The sequence below is a fragment of the Triturus cristatus genome, chromosome 2_1, assembly GCF_964204655.1.
Source record: "Triturus cristatus chromosome 2_1, aTriCri1.1, whole genome shotgun sequence".
Taxonomy (NCBI): domain Eukaryota; kingdom Metazoa; phylum Chordata; class Amphibia; order Caudata; family Salamandridae; genus Triturus; species Triturus cristatus.
This window is the reverse complement of record NC_140581.1, coordinates 195,949,761-195,966,869: the sequence shown is the minus strand read 5'-3', so window position 1 is coordinate 195,966,869 and position 17,109 is coordinate 195,949,761.

Genomic DNA, 17,109 nt, shown 5'->3' with positions numbered 1-17,109 from the left:
AATCGACTGTAAAGCTTTTCTGCCATGTTCTGTGAGTAGTCCAATTCTGATCTCTTTAAGAATACTTGCATAATCCTCATCATTGGCTTGCCGCATATTGGTAATGAGTTCTTTATACTCAAAGTATGTCCAAATATTCACATTACCTATACTTCCTAATGACTTTTTCGTGTCTTCAGGTGTAAGGGTTTGAAATACTGGTTGTCCTTTAACTGGAGTAAGCTGCAGAAGATCCCCAAAAACTATAACATGTTTTCCTCCAAATAGCACGTCATAGTTTGTCTTTAGAATTTGCTGCATTCTTAAATGCACCAAGGCAAGCATTAAGTTTGATACCATGCTTACCTCATCAATGATGAGAACTTTCATTTTTTTCAATACTCTTGCAACTTCAAAACATGCTTCTCCTGTTAGCTTGTGGTATTGTATTTTGTTTTCGTGCTCTACTGGTAACATTAGCAAACGATGGAGGGTAATTCCTTTTATGTTATATGCTGCTAACCCAGTTGGAGCAGTAACAACACAAGACAAAGTTGAATCTGTTTTTTGCTGTAGATAGCTTCTAATTACTTTAATCAAGAAACTTTTTCCAGTTCCGGCTTGTCCTCTCACCTACATTCTGATTGGTTGAAACGATGTGCATGAGCACTCTTTATTTTCATGTAGTAATCCGTGATCAATTTTTTCTCTGACTTCCTCATAAATTTGTTGTTGTTCATCATTCAGTTGTAGTTCCATATTTGGTAAGTTTATTAAATCTTCCTGAGCTTGATTCATAGCTGTTTCGACTTCAGTCATGGTTATTGCAGCTTCATTTTCTACGATTGGTTGTCCTAGAGGATCTTGACTGAACGTCCCAGAACTTTGACTGTCTTGAGAACTGTCTCTAGCTACTTCAGCTGCAATTGTTGCTTCTTGTTCAATTTCTTCATTTAACATTTGAACATAAGTTGAGAAAGTACTGCATTCTATGCTATCTTTGCAAGCATTAAAGGAATCTTCATAGCTCTGAAAATCTCCAAGTAGTTCTTCCTCTGAACGCCATGGTTTAAACAGCTGTAAAAGTGCCAAGTAGTAAAATTCCTTTTTGTCAGTAGTGTCGCAACTCAGCTTCCGGTGATTAATCAAACTTCCTTTTGTTTGTTTTACCAAACATCCTTCCTCACCAGTGACTATATAGTTTCCATTGTTGATGTCTTCTGTGGTATTCGGTTTATAAATGCAGTTCTGCAGCACTTCATATAGACACATGTTCTCAAGATGATGACTTCTTTGTGGGTAATATGTGTCCAACATGTTTGTTCTTAAAATGTCTGTACTTTCAGGTTCGTACTCTGCTAAATATTCAATTTCTCGAACAGATTTCAGTACCCGATTTCTCATTCCTGCAAGGCCTAAACTTACCCAAATTATTCTTCTGGATTTGGAGTACAGACTTGCAGATGATAACCTATCTGAGAATTCGTAGGATCCAATTTCTCGATGCGATAACATCTTTAAACTGAAACTGTATAGCTTTTTACTGACAGTCTTCTCGTGAGAAATCTCTTCCCACATTTCTTTCAATCCTGTTTTCTCAGATTTAGTGATGTAAGATGTGACATACCAAGCAACAGCAATAGAATTGTCAGCTACATACTGTATATCCATGTTAGCATTCCACATGGATAAAATGACTGGGTTGTAGTCATTTATATATTTTGACTCTTCTTTTCTTCTTAGGTTGTAGGTATTCTTAGGCGATTTTCTTGTAATAGTATGTCGCACAGCTGACATAAAACTGTTTACTCTTCCTTTTGAAAGAACTGGTCGTGGAAATCCAAATCGACATTTTGTGTAGAATTTATCTTTACTCTTGTACTTTCGTAGACAGTATTTTCCACACCGATGACTTTGGAAACGTAAAACTTGCTCTTTTAAGTTTTTTCCTTCTGTGCTTTTAGGTATAGCACATGTTGCATATTCTTCAATGAAAGATAAAACTGCATCATCAGAATCTGTTCCAAATTTTGGGGCATCCTTGATCCACAACAGCATATGAATATGAGGAGCACCTCTTGCTTGGTACTCTTTTCTCCAAAAGAAATCCACAACTTCTCCAAGAGGTGGATTTTTTTTATTGCAGATGAAGGACATCATAGCCCCAAATCTATGATTGAAATATCTGCAAACATTAACCGGATCCAATGAGCACAGTTCTCCTGCTGTCTTGTATTGGATGTTTTCAATATTTGAATTTGCCTCTCGAAGAAAATCCAGTAAATCATCCCAAGCGTACTCAGCACAGCTTAGGGTAAGGAACCATGTAGGAGTTCCTAAATTCCGTAACATACATTTTATTTCTCCATGGCGTCGGTACCAATATTCATTAGTTCCTCGCTGACAAGCCATCAAATTTATCAATTGAGATTCCAAATGATCATCTCGCTGTTGCACTTTGTTCATAAAATCCTTTGCAGACACATTATGTAGATGTACTCCAGGTTTTAAAATGTGATGTACTGCATAAGATAGTGCAGACAAGTCACTTTCAAATAAAAGATGGAACAAATAAGGAATACTTTGACAAAATCTTGGATCTTCTGCATATAACCTTGTAGTCCGATACTCAGAAGCAGGAATCTGTACTGGACGTTCATCATATCGTCCACCTTTTCCTGTAGGAAACAGCTGGGGAAAACAACGAGCTTCCAAGCTCTCCTCCCATACACACACGGGAGTTCCTTGTGCTTTTTTCATCTGAAACAGATCAATAGTGTTTCCCATAACTTCTTTAGAATGAAGAGGATGTATGCTGAAATGTTCATAAATTTCTTCTTCTTTTGACTTATCCACTTTTTCAATTTGCCCAGCTGGTATTCCTGAGTCTGCTAGTTAAACTTCTTCATCTTCATCCATATAAATTGTTTCATACCATTTATTATTTCTTTTCAAATATAAATTTGCTCTTTGTACTTTTCGTACATCTACCAGCTCCTGCCAAATTTTCTTACTCTTTGTTGGTACTCCATTAACCAGAATAACTAATGGTTCAGTTTCCAATCTATCTGCATCAATTGTTTCCATATTTTTTTTCAAATCCAATGGCAAATAGAAAACTCTTCCTTTTAAACCTCTTTGTAAATCCGAAGGAGGTAATTTACCTGTTTTGGGCTCCATACGCACTATGGTCTGAAACGGATGGACACATTGAATGAGTATAGACTCATACATATTTAAATCAGAAAGTTCTGCAGGAATATCAACCAATTCTAAATTATTATGTACAGCTCTAGCTGGCATTCTATTTTCTTCTAACTTGTTATAACAGTATTTACAAATACGCTGATCTTCACACAAATCAAAACTATTTTCCAGAAATATATATGTTGCAAAATCCTTCCACTTATAATTATCTTCATTTTCACTTTTTTTATACAGATCAACATTCCTTGTTTGAATTTTATAATGGCTTCTCCGGCAACAAATACAAGTAATATTTGGTCTTTCATTAGAGATGATAGCAAATTTTGTCATTTCATCTTCAAAACTTTTACTAACAGTGAGTTCTACATTCTCTTCCACATTTTCCTCAATAACTGTGTCATTTCCTGCACTTTCTTGCTCTGGACCAAAGTAACAAAACTGAATATCATCAGTAACCTTCACTACATCTGATACAGATCCACGAAACAGAGCACTATTCAACTCATTTAACCCCTTGCACGCTCATGACGGAGCCGCTCCGTCATGAGCCACGGTTGCCGTGTGCTCATGACGGAACGGTTCCGTCATGTCACGGCCGTTGGCGGCCGCTCCGCCTACGCCGCGCTGTTTCCCCGCCTGTGCGGGGAGACAACGCAAATGGGCGGAGTCATGACGGAACCGTTCCGTCATGAGCACAGCTCAACCGTGGCTCATGACGGAGCAGCTCCGTCATGAGCACAGCGCCACCGCGCTGCCCCCCCGCACCCCCCAGCGCTGCGGCGGAATTCCCGCCGCAGCGAAAGGGTTAACTTTAGTGCTGGACTTTTAGCAAAATACAATGTTCTCACAAACTTTCTCATTTCAGTATGATGAACAGCCAGCATCCTAAAATGGTGAAATACACTTTTGCAAACTTTCCTAGATAGACAAGCAAGAGAATGTCCTTGCAAACCAGTATTCTCTCTCACTCTGCATGGGTCTAGTCTTTGAAGCACCTTAATCTTCTTTTTAACACTATTTTTACTATATTCTCTTAGGAAGTCACGTAATTTATCAATAGATTCCTGTCGCAGAGTGCAAATACTACTACAATTCCAAGTGTACACTGGGGCTTTAGGACGTCTCCCCATAACCTCATCAGCTAACAGTTCTTCCTTATTTCTTGGAACCATTTTCTCCTTTTCCATTACACAACCATCTTTAACTTCATAAGCTCGACCATTGGTGTCAACTGCATGCAACAAACTATTACTTTGAAGATAACTCTCTTCATTAAAAAATGGTTCAGTACTTGAACTATGCTTCCATTCTCATAAGAACACTTTACAAAAGTTATTTTTTTTCACTACTCTTTTCCTTTTGCTTTGTGACTTCATTGCTTTGACTAATTTTTCTAATCTACGCATCCTGATGAAAATTAAAATGAATAGTTTTCGTTTTATTTCCAAAGCCTTAGCAACAATTGTTTCAATATATTTCTTTTTTTTAATAAAATTTGGTTTTCTTCTTATATTTTTTCACATCCTTTAGCAAATTTAACATCACTCTTCTCTTAAACATTTTTCTACGAATGTTTTTAAAATCTATTTTTCATGTTAAGTCTCTTCTGATTCTACATTGGCTTTTCGTATTTTCTGTCGACTCTGCTGTTGTTTTGTACTTGAAACACTATTTGCAGTGGATATATTTTTAACATTTTTTCTTTGTTTGAAGATATTTTTTTAAAAATCCTTAGTCTGCTTACCAGAAGACTTTTTCTTTTTTCCAACATGAGGTTCTTCAACTATTTTTTTTGGTCCAGTTTTCTTCAAATATAGATGTTGTTGCTGTTCTTTTCTCTTTCTTGACTTTATAGGCATCTTTAATTAATTTCACTGTTGTTCAGCAATACCTGAAAGAAACTAAAAAAAAAACTACCTTTATGTAATTTTAATACATTACGATTTTTTTTTTAGCTTTTCAAATCCTATCATATGACCTGTCCCTTTTCTACAACTGCAAGTCTGACAGAACAAGAGCAACACGTATTAAATCTCTAACATCAATTCCTGTGTGCACACAGACTCATGGTGTGATTCTAGGCAAAAAACGATTTTGGTTTGGCAATTTCAAAGCACATTTACTACTGTGGAAGAGTAAGTGATAATTACTATGGCAGCCTGACACATTTTCCTTATATTTTAGAGAGGCAGAAAAGAGCACATCTCCTAACAGCTACTTGAGACCATCAGCATGTGTTACAGGGTGAGTGATTAGAGTAGAGCAAAGGAAATGAGCCTTGGTGATGTTGAATGTGTTAGCATTACACACTGCTATCTGAAATACCACACAGAGCTGAATAGTAAGCATGAGAGTGCAGGAGAAGCACCTGTCTGTGTGCTAAGAGCGTGCTTCTGGAGACGGTGTATTGTCAGGTGCAACACAGATCTGCATGTCCGCTTGCACAACTGCATGAAGACTGCAGACATGTATGTAAGAGTACATGTGTAGTAAAGGTTAATTGGAGTTTTGAACATGTAAAAACTACCTCACCCATTGCGGGAGTGGAAGGAAAATGTACCATGCTAATTCCACGGATTAAATCTCTGAGAAGAATTCCTGTGTGCACACAGACTCATGGTGTGATTCTAGGCACAAAACAGTATCCCTGGGTGATAAAAGTACACCTTAACTTATGGTGAAAACATACTCCATAATATCTTTCAAATTCAAGGCACTTAAATATCTTCCTTTACATAAAATGTAAAACACAACTTTTAAAGTGGTAGGAAAATGTACCATGCTAATTTCAAATGTGTTAGCATTTGCCTCTCATTTGTGAGAAAGTGATTTCTGCTGAATGCTAACCATCACAGTTCTTGAAAACAAGCTGTCCCTTTCCTGCGAGTGCAAGTCTAACAGAGCAAGAGCAAAACGGATTAAATCTCTGAGAAGAATTCCTGTGTGCACACAGACTCATGGTGTGATTCTAGGCACAAAACAGTATCCCTCTTAGGAAGTCACGTAATTTATCAATAGATTCCTGTCGCACAGTGCAAATACTACTACAATTCCAAGTGTACACTGGGGCTTTAGGACGTCTCCCCATAACCTCATCAGCTAACAGTTCTTCCTCATTTCTTGGAACCATTTTCTCCTTTTCCATTACACAACCATCTTTAACTTCATAAGCTCGACCATTGGTGTCAACTGCATGCAACAAACTATTACTTTGAAGATAACTCTCTTCATTAAAAAATGGTTCAGTACTTGAACTATGCTTCCATTCTCATAAGAACACTTTACAAAAGTTATTTTTTTCACTACTCTTTTCCTTTTGCTTTGTGACTTCATTGCTTTGACTAATTTTTCTAATCTACGCATCCTGATCAAAATTAAAATGAATAGTTTTCGTTTTATTTCCAAAGCCTTAGCAACAATTGTTTCAATATATTTCTTTTTTTTAATAAAATTTGGTTTTCTTCTTATATTTTTTCACATCCTTTAGCAAATTTAACATCACTCTTCTCTTAAACATTTTTCTACGAATGTTTTTAAAATCTATTTTTCGTGTTAAGTCTCTTCTGATTCTACATTGGCTTTTCATATTTTCTGTCGACTCTGCTGTTGTTTTGTACTTGAAACACTATTTGCAGTGGATATATTTTTAAAATTTTTTCTTTGTTTGAAGATATTTTTTTAAAAATCCTTAGTCTGCTTACCAGAAGACTTTTTCTTTTTTTCAACATGAGGTTCTTCAACTATTTTTTTTGGTCCAGTTTTCTTCAAATATAGATGTTGTTGCTGTTCTTTTCTCTTTCTTGACTTTATAGGCATCTTTAATTAATTTCACTGTTGTTCAGCAATACCTGAAAGAAACTAAAAAAAAAATACCTTTATGTAATTTTAATACATTACGATTTTTTTTTTAGCTTTTCAAATCCTATCATATGACCTGTCCCTTTTCTACAACTGCAAGTCTGACAGAACAAGAGCAACACGTATTAAATCTCTAACATCAATTCCTGTGTGCACACAGACTCATGGTGTGATTCTAGGCAAAAAACGATTTTGGTTTGGCAATTTCAAAGCACATTTACTACTGTGGAAGAGTAAGTGATAATTACTATGGCAGCCTGACACATTTTCCTTATATTTTAGAGAGGCAGAAAAAAGCACATCTCCTAACAGCTACTTGAGACCATCAGCATGTGTTACAGGGTGAGTGATTAGAGTAGAGCAAAGGAAATGAGCCTTGGTGATGTTGAATGTGTTAGCATTACACACTGCCATCTGAAATACCACACAGAGCTGAATAGTAAGCATGAGAGTGCAGGAGAAGCACCTGTCTGTGTGCTAAGAGCGTGCTTCTGGAGACGGTGTATTGTCAGGTGCAACACAGATCTGCATGTCCGCTTGCACAACTGCATGAAGACTGCAGACATGTATGTAAGAGTACATGTGTAGTAAAGGTTAATTGGAGTTTTGAACATGTAAAAACTACCTCACCCATTGCGGGAGTGGAAGGAAAATGTACCATGCTAATTCCACGGATTAAATCTCTGAGAAGAATTCCTGTGTGCACACAGACTCATGGTGTGATTCTAGGCACAAAACAGTATCCCTGGGTGATAAAAGTACACCTTAACTTATGGTGAAAACATACTCCATAATATCTTTCAAATTCAAGGCACTTAAATATCTTCCTTTACATAAAATGTAAAACACAACTTTTAAAGTGGTAGGAAAATGTACCATGCTAATTTCAAATGTGTTAGCATTTGCCTCTCATTTGTGAGAAAGTGATTTCTGCTGAATGCTAACCATCACAGTTCTTGAAAACAAGCTGTCCCTTTCCTGCGAGTGCAAGTCTAACAGAGCAAGAGCAAAACGGATTAAATCTCTGAGAAGAATTCCTGTGTGCACACAGACTCATGGTGTGATTCTAGGCACAAAACAGTATCCCTGGGTGATACCAGTACACCTTAACTTATGGTGAAGACATACACCATATTATCTGACATGTTCAAGGAACTTAAATATCTTCGTTTACATAAAATGTAAAACAATTTTAAAAGTGGAAGGAAAATGTGCCATGCTAATTTCAAATGTGTTAGCATTTGCCTCTCATTTGTGAGAAAGTGATTTCTGCTGAATGCTAACCATCACAGTTCTTGAAAACAAGCTGCCCCTTTCCTGCGAGTGCAAGACTAACAGAGCAAGAGCAACACAAATTAAATCTCTGTGAAAAATTCCTGTGTGCACACAGACTCATGGTGTGATTCAAGGCACAAAACATTATTTCTGGGTGATAACAGTACACCTTAACTTATGGTTTAGACACACTCCATAATTTCTTTCAAGTTCAAGGCACTTAAATATCTTCCTTAACATAAAATGTAAAACACAACTTTAAAAGTGGAAGGAAAATGTACCATACTATTTTCAAATGTTTTTGCATTTATCCTCTCAATTGTGAGAAAGTGATTTCTGCTGAATGCTAACCATCACAGTTCTTGAAAACAAGCTGCCCCTTTCCTGCGAGTGCAAGGCTAACAGAGCAAGAGCAACACGAATTAAATCTATGAGAAGAATTCCTGTGTGCAGGCAGACTCATGGTGTGATTTTAGACACAAAACATTATTTCTGGGTGATACCAGTACACCTTAACTTATGGTGAAGACATACTCCATAATATCTTTCAAGTTCAAGGCACTTAAATATCTTCCTTAACATAAAATGTAAAACACAACTTTTAAAGTGGTAGGAAAATGTACCATGCTAATTTCAAATGTGTTAGCATTTGCCTCTCATTTGTGAGAAAGTGATTTCTGCTGAATGCTAACCATCACACTTCTTGAAAACAAGCTGCCCCTTTCCTGCGAGTGCAAGTCTAACAGAGCAAGAGCAACACAAATTAAATCTCTGTGAAAAATTCCTGTGTACAGACAGACTCATGGTGGGATTCTAGGCACAAAACAGTATTTCTGGGTGATACCAGTACACCTTAACGTATGGTTTAGACATACTCCATAATATCTTTCAAGTTCAAGGCACTTAAATATCTTCCTTAACATAAAATGTAAAACACAACTTTAAAAGTGGTAGGAAAATGTACCATGCTATTTTCAAATGTGTTTGCATTTGCCTCTCATTTGTGAGAAAGTGATTTCTGCTGAATGCTAACCATCACAGTTCTTGAAAACAAGCTGCCCCTTTCCTGTGAGTGCAAGGCTAACAGAGCAAGAGCAACACAAATTAAATCTCTGAGAAGAATTCCTGTGTGCAGACAGACTCATGGTGTGATTCTAGACACAAAACATTATTTCTGGGTGATACCAGTACACCTTTACTTATGGTGAAGACATACGCCATAATATCTTTCAAGTTCAAGGCACTTAAATATCTTCCTTAACATAAAATGTAAAACACAACTTTTAAAGTGGTAGGAAAATGTACCATGCTAATTTCAAATGTGTTAGCATTTGCCTCTCATTTGTGAGAAAGTGATTTCTGCTGAATGCTAACCATCACAGTTTTTGAAAACAAGCTGCCCCTTTCCTGCGAGTGCAAGGCTAACAGAGCAAGAGCAACACAAATTAAATCTCTGAGAAGAATTCCTGTGTGCAGACAGACTCATGGTGTGATTCTAGACACACAACATTATTTCTGGGTGATACCAGTACACCTTAACTTATGGTTTAGACATACTCCATAATATCTTTCAAGTTCAAGGCACTTAAATATCTTCCTTATCATAAAATGTAAAACACAACTTTAAAAGTGGAAGGAAAATGTACCATGCTATTTTCAAATGTGTTTGCATTTGCCTCTCATTTGTGAGAAAGTGATTTCTGCTGAATGCTAACCATCACAGTTCTTGAAAACAAGCTGTCCCTTTCCTGCGAGTGCAAGGCTAACAGAGCAAGAGCAACACGAATTAAATCTCTGAGAAGAATTCCTGTGTGCAGACAGACTCATGGTGTGATTCTAGACACAAAACATTATTTCTGGGTGATACCAGTACACCTTAACTTATGGTTTAGACATACTCCATAATATCTTTCAAGTTCAAGGCACTTAAATATCTTCCTTATCATAAAATGTAAAACACAACTTTAAAAGTGGAAGGAAAATGTACCATGCTATTTTCAAATGTGTTTGCATTTGCCTCTCATTTGTGAGAAAGTGATATCTGCTGAATGCTAACCATCACAGTTCTTGAAAACAAGCTGCCCCTTTCCTGCGAGTGCAAGGCTAACAGAGCAAGAGCAACACAAATTAAATCTCTGAGAAGAATTCCTGTGTGCAGTCAGACTCATGGTGTGATTCTAGACACAAAATATTATGGTGCCGATTACGATCCGGTAAAAACCGGGTACGAAACGTCGGTCGGAGCATTTTCTCCGTCCGACTCGTACCCGGTCGTAAAACTTTACAAACATGGAATTACGATTGGCACGGAAACACCATTTCCGTACGAATCGTAAAAAACACCGACCGACGAAAATATACATACGAATGTGATCCGGGAATGCTGCGACGTGACGTCGGGACGCTTTCAGGCAGCGTTTCACGCCCCAGGAATTACGAATCGAACCGACAGCAGTCCGGACGGCAATATTTTCACGGCACCCAAAAAGTGCCGGAAAAGCGAAGTACGGTGCGAAACGACCAGAGTAGGTGGCCCGGTATCCACCGTACTCCCCCCAGCCCCCGTATGTATGCACCGTACCCCCCCCAGCCCCCGTATGTACGCGCCGACCCCCCCCAGCCCCCGTATGTATGCACCGTACCCCCCCCAGCCCCCGTATGTACGCGCCGACCCCCCCAGCCCCCGTATGTATGCGCCGACCCCCCCAGCCCCGTATGTACGCGCCGACCCTCCCCCCAGCCCCCGTATGTACGCGCCGACCCCCCCCAGCCCCCGTATGTACGCGCCGACCCCCCCAGCCCCCGTATGTACGCGCCGACCCCCCCCCAGCCCCCGTATGTACGCGCCGACCCTCCCCCCAGCCCCCGTATGTACGCGCCGACCCCCCCCAGCCCCCGTATGTATGTACCGACCCTCCCCCCCAGCCCCCGTATGTACGTGCCGACCCCCCCCAGCCCCCGTACGTTCGAGTCGTACCCCCCCGTGTATGTACACCCCTGTACGTGTCGAACCCCCGTGTATGTACACCCCTGTACGTGTCGAACCCCCGTGTATGTACACCCGTGTACATTCGAGTCGTACCCCCACCCGTGTATGTACACTCCTGTACGTGTCGAACCCCCGTGTATGTACATCCCTGTACGTGTCGAACCCCCGTGTATGTACACCCGTGTACGTTCGAGTCGTACCCCCACCCGTGTATGTACACCCCTGTACGTGTCGAACCCCCGTGTATGTACACCCCTGTACGTGTCGAACCCCCGTGTATGTACACCCGTGTACGTTCGAGTCGTACCCCCACCCGTGTATGTACACCCCTGTACGTGTCGAACCCCCGTGTATGTACACCCCTGTACGTGTCGAACTCCCGTGTATGTACACCCGTGTACGTTCGAGTCGTACCCCCACCCGTGTATGTACACCCCTGTACGTGTCGAACCCCCCGTGTATGTACACCCCTGTACGTGTCAAACCCCCGTGTATGTACACCCGTGTACGTTCGAGTCGTACCCCCACCCGTGTATGTACACCCCTGTACGTGTCGAACCCCCCGTGTATGTACACCCCTGTACGTTCGAGTCGTACCCCCACCCGTGTATGTACACCCCTGTACGTGTCGAACCCCCCGTGTATGTACACCCCTGTACGTTCGAGTCGTACCCCCACCCATGTATGTACGGTGCCTACCCCCAGCGCTACGCGTTGGGGGTATGCACTGTACATACACGGGTGGGGGTATGACTCGAACGTACACGGGTGTACATACACGGGGGGTTCGACACGTACAGGGGTGTACATACACGGGTGGGGGTACGACTCGAACGTACACGGGTGTACATACACGGGGGTTCGACACGTACAGGGGTGTACATACACCGGGGTTCGACACGTACAGGGGTGTACATACACGGGGGTTCGACACGTACAGGGTTTTACATACACGGGGGTTCAACACGTACAGGGGTGTACACGGGGGTTCGACACGTACAGGGGTGTACATACACGGGGGGTTCGACACGTACAGGGGTGTACATACACGGGGGGTACGACTCGAACGTACGGGGGCTGGGGGGGCGGCGCGTACATACGGGGGCTGGGAGGGGGTCGGCGCGTACATACGGGGGCTGGGGGGGAGGGTCGGCGCGTACCTACAGGGGCTGGGGGGGTCGGCGCGTACATACGGGGGCTGGGGGGGGTCGGCGCGTACATACGGGGGCTGGGGGGGAGGGTCAGCACGTACATACGGGGGCTGGGGGGGGTCGGCGCGTACATACGGGGGCTGGGGGGGGTCGGCGCATACATACGGGGGCTGGGGGGAGGGTCGGCGCGTACATACGGGGGCTGGGGGGGTCGGCGCGTACATACGGGGGCTGGGGGGGGTCGGCGCGTATGCGGGCACATGTCTCCATGGTTGCTATGGGAGTTTGGTGCGGACGGTGTTTTTTCCATACGGTTGTGACATGGGACGCACGGGATGGATCGTGATTCCGCGGTCGGACTTCACTTTTCACTTTTGTATGGTAACTCGTCCGAGGACGTGTCGGACACATTTTCCGACCCGAGGACGTGTGGGGAAATATTCCGAATGCGGTTCGTATGGACTTTTTACCATGCGAATCGTGATTGCCAGTTTGTACGGCACTTGTACGATTCGTACGGTAAAAAGACCGGATACGAGTCGTACGGGGAAAGTTTTTTACCGGATCGTAATTGCCACCTATTTCTTGGTGATACCAGTACACCTTAACTTATGGTTTAGACATATTCCATAATATCTTTCAAGTTCAAGGCACTTAAATATCTTCCTTATCATAAAATGTAAAACACAACTTTAAAAGTGGAAGGAAAATTAACCATGCTATTTTCAAATGTGTTTGCATTTGCCTCTCATTTGTGAGAAAGTTATTTCTGCTGAATGCTAACCATCACAGATCTTGAAAACAAGCTGCCCCTTTCCTGCGAGTGCAAGTCTAAAAGAGCAAGAGCAACACAAATTAAATCTCTGTGAAAAATTCCTGTGTGCACACAGACTCATGGTGTGATTCTAGGCACAAAACAGTATTTCTGGGTGATACCAGTACACCTTAAGTTATGGTTTAGACATACTCCATAATATCTTTCAAGTTCATGACACTTAAATATCTTCCTTAACATAAAATGTAAAACGCAACTTTAAAAGTGGAAGGAAAATGTACCATGCTATTTTCAAATGTGTTTGCATTTGCCTCTCATTTGTGAGAAAGTGATATCTGCTGAATGCTAACCATCACAGTTCTTGAAAACAAGCAGCCCCTTTCCTGCGAGTGCAAGGCTAACAGAGCAAGAGCAACACAAATTAAATCTCTGAGAAGAATTCCTGTGTGCAGACAGACTCATGGTGTGATTCTAGACACAAAACATTATTTCTGGGTGATACCAGTACACCTTAACTTATGGTTTAGACATACTCCATAATATCTTTCAAGTTCAAGGCACTTAAATATCTTCCTTATCATAAAATGTAAAACACAACTTTAAAAGTGGAAGGAAAATGTACCATGCTATTTTCAAATGTGTTTGCATTTGCCTCTCATTTGTGAGAAAGTGATATCTGCTGAATGCTAACCATCACAGTTCTTGAAAACAAGCTGCCCCTTTCCTGCGAGTGCAGGGCTAACAGAGCAAGAGCAACACAAATTAAATCTCTGGGAAGAATTCCTGTGTGCAGACAGACTCATGGTGTGATTTTAGACACACAACAATATTTCTGGGTGATACCAGTACACCTTAACTTATGGTTTAGACATACTCCATAATATCTTTCAAGTTCAAGGCACTTAAATATCTTCCTTATCATAAAATGTAAAACACAACTTTAAAAGTGGAAGGAAAATGTACCATGCTATTTTCAAATGTGTTTGCATTTGCCTCTCATTTGTGAGAAAGTTATTTCTGCTGAATGCTAACCATCACAGTTCTTGAAAACAAGCTGCCCCTTTCCTGCGAGTGCAAGTCTAACTGAGCAAGAGCAACACAAATTAAATCTCTGTGAAAAATTCCTGTGTACAGACAGACTCATGGTGTGATTCTAGGCACAAAACAGTATTTCTGGGTGATACCAGTACACCTTAAGTTATGGTTTAGACATACTCCATAATATATTTCAAGTTCAAGGCACTTAAATATCTTCCTTATCATAAAATGTAAAACACAACTTTTAAAGTGGTAGAAAAATGTACCATGCTAATTTCAAATGTGTTAGCATTTGCCTCTCATTTGTGAGAAAGTGATTTCTGCTGAATGCTAGCCATCACAGTTCTTGAAAACAAGCTGTCCCTTTCCTGCGAGTGCAAGGCTAACAGAGCAAGAGCAACACAAATTAAATCTCTGAGAAGAATTCCTGTGTACAGACAGACTCATGGTGTGATTCTAGACACAAAACAATATTTCTGGGTGATACCAGTACACCTTAACTTATGGTGAAGACATACTCCATAATATCTTTCAAGTTCAAGGCACTTAAATATCTTCCTTAACATAAAATGTAAAACACAACTTTTGAAGTGGTAGGAAAATGTACCATGCTAATTTCAAATGTGTTAGCATTTGCCTCTCATTTGTGAGAAAGTGATTTCTGCTGAATGCTAACCATCACAGTTCTTGAAAACAAGCTGCCACTTTCCTGCGAGTGCAAGTCTAACAGGGCAAGAGCAACACAAATAAAATCTCTGTGAAAAATTCCTGTGTGCACACAGACTCATGGTGTGATTCTAGGCACAAAACGGTATTCCTGGGTGAGACCAGTACACCTTAACTTATGGTTTAGACATACTCCATAATATCTTTCAAGTTCAAGGCACTTAAATATCTTCCTTAACATAAAATGTAAAACACAACATTTAAAGTGGTAGGAAAATGTACCCTGCTAATTTCAAATGTGTTAGCATTTGCCTCTCATTTGTGAGAAAGTGATTTCTGCTGAATGCTAACCATCACAGTTCTTGAAAACAAGCTGCCCCTTTCCTGCGAGTGCAAGTCTAACAGAGCAAGAGCAACACAAATTAAATCTCTGTGAAAAATTCTTGTGTACAGACAGACTCATGGTGTGATTCTAGGCACAAAACAGTATTTCTGGGTGATACCAGTACACCTTAACTTATGGTTTAGACATACTCCATAATATCTTTCAAGTTCAAGGCACTTAAATATCTTCCTTATCATAAAATGTAAACCACAACTTTAAAAGTGGAAGAAAAATGTACCATGCTATTTTCAAATGTGTTTGCATTTGCCTCTCATTTGTGAGAAAGTGATTTCTGCTGAATGCTAACCATCACAGTTCTTGAAAACAAGCTGCCCCTTTCCTGCGAGTGCAAGACTAACAGAGCAAGAGCAACACGAATTTAATCTCTGTGAAAAATTCCTGTGTACAGACAGACTCATGGTGAGATTCTAGGCACAAAACAGTATTTCTGGGTGATACCAGTACACCTTAACTTATGGTTTAGACATACTCCATAATATCTTTCAAGTTCAAGGCACTTAAATATCTTCCTTATCATAAAATGTAAAACACAACTTTTAAAGTGGTAGAAAAATGTACCATGCTAATTTCAAATGTGTTAGCATTTGCCTCTCTTTTTTGAGAAAGTGATTTGTGCTGAATGCTAACCATCACAGTTCTTGAAAACAAGCTGTCCCTTTCCTGCGAGTGCAAGGCTAACAGAGCAAGAGCAACACGAATTAAATCTCTGAGAAGAATTCCTGTGTACAGACAGACTCATGGTGTGATTCTAGACACAAAACATTATTTCTGGGTGATACCAGTACACCTTAACTTATGGTGAAGACATACTCCATAATATCTTTCAAGTTCAAGGCACTTAAATATCTTCCTTAACATAAAATGTAAAACACAACTTTTAAAGTGGTAGGAAAATGTACCATGCTAATTTCAAATGTGTTAGCATTTGCCTCTCATTTGTGAGAAAGTGATTTCTGCTGAATGCTAACCATCACAGTTCTTGAAAACAAGCTGCCCCTTTCCTGCGAGTGCAAGTCTAACAGAGCAAGAGCAACACAAATTAAATCTCTGTGAAAAATTCCTGTGTGCACACAGACTCATGGTGTGATTCTAGGCACAAAACAGTATTCCTGGGTGAGACCAGTACACCTTAACTTATGGTTTAGACATACTCCATAATATCTTTCAAGTTCAAGGCACTTAAATATCTTCCTTAACATAAAATGTAAAACACAACATTTAAAGTGGTAGGAAAATGTACCCTGCTAATTTCAAATGTGTTAGCATTTGCCTCTCATTTGTGAGAAAGTGATTTCTGCTGAATGCTAACCATCACAGTTCTTGAAAACAAGCTGCCCCTTTCCTGTGAGTGCAAGTCTAACAGAGCAAGAGCAACACAAATTAAATCTCTGTGAAAAATTCCTGTGTACAGACAGACTCATGGTGTGATTCTAGGAACAAAACAGTATTTCTGGGTGATACCAGTACACCTTAACTTATGGTTTAGACATACTCCATAATATCTTTCAAGTTCAAGGCACTTAAATATCTTCCTTATCATAAAATGTAAACCACAACTTTAAAAGTGGAAGGAAAATGTACCATGCTATTTTCAAATGTGTTTGCATTTGCCTCTCATTTGTGAGAAAGTGATTTCTGCTGAATGCTAACCATCACAGTTCTTGAAAACAAGCTGCCCCTTTCCTGCGAGTGCAAGACTAACAGAGCAAGAGCAACACGAATTTAATCTCTGTGAAAAATTCCTGTGTACAGACAGACTCATGGT